Source organism: Pseudorca crassidens, chromosome 3, assembly GCF_039906515.1.
Source record: "Pseudorca crassidens isolate mPseCra1 chromosome 3, mPseCra1.hap1, whole genome shotgun sequence".
NCBI lineage: Eukaryota > Metazoa > Chordata > Mammalia > Artiodactyla > Delphinidae > Pseudorca > Pseudorca crassidens.
The window spans coordinates 131,082,085-131,086,609 of NC_090298.1; the positions used below are offsets into that span (position 1 = coordinate 131,082,085).

General features: G+C 41.0%; 1 pseudogene; it reads right to left on the reverse strand.

Moving 5' to 3' along the window:
* Positions 1-733: 733 nt before the first annotated feature.
* On the reverse strand, positions 734-1,107 carry LOC137220850 (large ribosomal subunit protein eL38 pseudogene; annotated as a pseudogene).
* Positions 1,108-4,525: the final 3,418 nt, after the last annotated feature.

Here is a 4,525-nt window from a genome sequence, read left to right on the forward strand (position 1 = left end):
CAAAGAGGAGCTTCCTGTACACCCCTTGTCTCTCTTTTTCCTCCATATCCATAGCAGGAGTACTCACTACTGGGGGACCAGTGTTTATCACCGACATTATTATACTTTTGCCACAGATTTAGATAGCCATAAATATTATAGAATATTGCTTTGTAGATTTAAAAACTTTATATAAATGGTATCATACCTTATATATCCTTCTGAACTGGCTTTTACTCTCTCAGTATTATATTGTGAAATTAACACATTCTGATACATGCAGTTCCAATTTGTTCTTTTTTTTTCTTTAACTGCTGTAGAACATTAAGTGAATATACTTCAAAACATTTTTCAATTTTCCTCTTGAGAAAAATTTAGGTTGTTTCAATTCTTTTTTTTTTCTTTTTTTTTTGCTATAATGAACTTCAATTACAACCTTGTACCCTTCTCCTCCCAAACATATGCAAGTGTTTCCCTTGAGTGTATATCTAGTCTCCAGGCTACCACAGCAAATTACTAAAAACTGGGTGGCTTAGAACAACAGATTTTTTCCTCTTACATTTATGCAGGGCAGAAGCCCCATATCAAGGTGTCAGTCACTTCCTCCAGAAGCTCTAGGGGAGATTTCGTTTCTTGCCTGTCCCATCTTCTGTTGACTGTTGGCACTCGGCCTGGGGATGCTTACTCCAATCTCTGCCTCTGTCCTTACGTGGCCATCTCCTCTGTGTCTCTCCTCTTCTGTCTGTGCCTCCTCTTCTTTTTTTTGAGAATTTTAAAAATTTTAATACTGTTCAAGTCAGTGTGCGTGATTCATTTCAGCTCCTTCCCTGCCAAACCTGGGGGCAGGGATTGCTTCAGCTTCTCTGCCTTCTCTTTGTCTGTGATGACCGAGGTGTAAAGGTATCTGCTGCATCAAACTTTAAACTTCATATTATCCTTATTTTTCTTTATCTTGACCGACTTGGCGTCCTTTCGCCTGGCTGTGAGCAGAAAGTCCTTGATTTCCTCAATTTTGCGAGGCATGGTGACAAGGTGCGGAGAGCGCGGCTGGAACTTTCCATCCAGGCCCGGGGTCCCCAGATATTGCCCGGCCGTGGATTACCACGGATTACCTCCCACTCCCCACATAGGGCCTGAGAGACCTGTGCCTTGTCTTCTTATAAGGACACTTGTCATTGGATTTTGGATCCATCTAGATAATCCAAGATCTCATTTTGAGATCCTTAACTTCACATGCAAAGACCCTTTTCCCAAATAAAGTCACATTCACAGATTCCAGGTAGACAAGTCTTTTGGGGGCCATCATTCCCAACCTCAGCACTGCTGAAATTTTGAACCAGATAATTCTTTGGGCATAAGGATAATCTGTGCTTTGTAGGAAGTTTAACAGTATCTCTAGCCTCTATGCACTACATTGCAGTAGTAGCCCCTCCCTCCTCCCTTGCCTTTGCAACCCCAGATGTGACAGCTAAAAATGTCTCCAGACATTGCCAAATACCCCCTGGATAGGTGAACTACTCCTCTCCTTGTTGAGAAACACAGATTTAGGGGAAAGTTGCTGACTTACAGGATATGAGCTTTTAAAAACTTTACTAGATATTGTCAGTAGTTGTCCAAAGTCATTGCACCAATTTAAACTCTTAGCAGCAGTATATGACAGTTCCCATAGCTCTGCAACATTACTTGTACTTGGTAGTGTCAGACTTTTTTTTCTGTCAATTTCATGCTATCTCATTGTTGTTTTAATTTACATCTTCCTAATTTCCAGTGTGGCTGAGCATCTTTTTATTCATCTATTTTTTATTTGGGTTTCTTGGTCAATGAATTGCTTCTTCATACTTTGTCCATTTTTTTTCTGTTATCATTTTCTTTTTGAGTTAAAGGAGCTCTTTATATATTCAGGAGACTAGTCCTTTTTCAGTTATGTCCAATGCTAATGGTTTCTCATTTGTACATTATCTTTTGTTTATAGTATCTTTTTTTGGTGACAAACTTCTAAATTATAGCATTATCAATTCCTTTTTATGGTTTGCACTCTTAGGGTCTCTTAATGTCTCTTTGAAGTGTAAGGAGGCAGTCATGCTGCTTGAGGAAGACTGTAAAGACTAATCATATCCGAAAAAATTTAGTACTGTGGGAGGTGTCATCACATGTTGGAAAGACACAGAACAGTGTGCAGACTGCAGTCCCAGCATGCCCTAGCCGCAACTCCAAAACTGTGTTTTGGAGAAATAACTCACCTGCTTTATCTTTCCAAGCACTTGTCTAAAGGGGAAGGAGATTTGAGTCTCTGCATGACCCTAGTCTATTTAAAAACTTTACACACTTGTGAGTTCTCTAAGAGATGCAACTTACATCTCAGCTGTAGGAATCATCTTAACAGTCTTCTAGACTATTGGTAAAATTACCTGGACTGTAACAAAGGGAAACACACAAAATGGGAAACATATACAGATTATACAAATGAACGATGAAATGTCAGCCTAAAGTGCACACTTTCTCTTTTACTTTCATGTATCTTGAGACAAAGGCTGAGAGTGAACCCAATTGATACCTTTTGTGATATCAAAAATATGTCAGATATAATGCACGTACATACTTTTTAGCACAAATATTTAAATTGTATTTTTTTCCCCTTATAATTAATTCTTACAATCACCAGTCCATGTTAACCTAGTGATAACCACTTGGGGGTGCTTCTGAAGAGTCTATATACCCTATCTTCAGGGACACTTCACTAAACTTGATTTCCATTTAATCGATACTGTGATTTTTCTTTTTAGCTAGATCTTGCCATGCATGATGTTGTCTTTGACCAACTTAGGAATCACCCCAGATCCTCACAAATATTACAAATACCTGAAAATGAATCTTGGACTTCTTTCACAGTTAAAAATCGTTCTTGTTCGGTAAATTCAGTTTAATATTTTCACTTACTACTCACAAAAGTTTCATTTTGTAGCCATCCCCACAAAAAAAAAAAAAGGCTTTCACTCACCTTAGTCATAACTGTACTCATTATAGGCATTACTTTATATTCATTATAATATTATTTTAAGCTAATAATACTGTAACTATTAAAATTCAATGACTCTTAAACTGTTAAACATTTAGCTTATGTACTGGTTAAAGTGGGGAACTTTCATTTGCACAATCGTGGATGTGAACCGAGAGCCTCAGTTTTCTCATCGTCAGGAGTGCCATATGCCGATTTCTCTCTAGTTAGTTGGGGAGTTTGCCTTCATATCACATGAAACAGAGGTGACACTTCTGGCCTACTGCGTGACAGATGAACTTTCTGGAGATCATGGCACCTAATAGATCATTTAATGTGAGCAGCTCTGACACATGACCAAACTCCTTAAGCATTAGAGAAACTTCATGCAAGTCAATGCCATGTTGAAGTCTCCTGTCATTTCCAATGAGTGTCCACAACTGCCATTAGCAGCTTCGAGAATTGTTGCCAGTGATGCTGAGGAGAGAGGATCAAGCCACTTTGCTGTAGAGTGGTCCAAATGTGTCTCAGGGGAAGACAATGATACCTAAGAGGAGAAATGAAGGGATGCCAAAAGAGCATTTTTCTTTCCTCTTGATCTTACAGTACAATTGTTAAACTTGTGTTCATACAATTGGCGATTCTAACTAGCAAATAAAATAAAATAAAATAGGATAGCTTACTGGTATTTGAAAAAAAGTACATTCAGTAAAACATTATTGAGTGAACGAACAGCAAGATGACTAGCAAATCATTGGTATGACTATGTATAGTAATAGACATCTTACTTATTGATTGTCATTTATTTATTTAAATTTTTATGTTATATTGGACTTTAGTTGATTAGCAATGTTGTGTTAGTTTCAGGTGTACATTAGAGTGATTCAGGTGTACATATACCTATATCTATTCTCCTTCAAATTCTTTTCCCATTTGGGTTATTACAGAATAATGGGAGGGCGGAATCAAGATGGCATACTAGGAGGACGTGGAATTCGCGTCTCCTCACAACTAGGGCACCTATCAGCCACCGGTGGGGGACCATGAATACATAAGGAGAGGGGAAGAACCCCCAGCAACCGGGAAGGACGTGGGGTGTGGGGGGAGTGAAGGGTGGGGAGAAGTGGAGTTGGGACGGGACCTGCACCCCTGAGGGGTGGCTGGGGGAGGGGAGGAGTTCCTACACCCAGTGGGACTCAGCCATGGTTAGGGGTCCAGCGCCACAGGGGAGACTCTGGGGGAGATGGTGGGGGAGGGGCACAAAGGAACGGAAGGGAATGCGGCTAGTACTTTCCCTGTCCACTTAGGCACCGGGGAGCCTGTTGGGCTCCCGGGCCTAATCCTCTGCCCTCCGAGCCTCCCTCCTGCAGTGCAGAACCCAAGCCCCGCCCCTACACCCCCACCCAGGGCCCTACCTCTACACTCGGAGACCCCCTCCAATGTGCTGGGCCTAAACCCCACCCACACACCCTCATTCAGAGCCCTACCTCCAAACTCCGAAACTCCACACTCCACAGGCCCTCCTTCTGACATGCTGCCTATCCCCTTCCA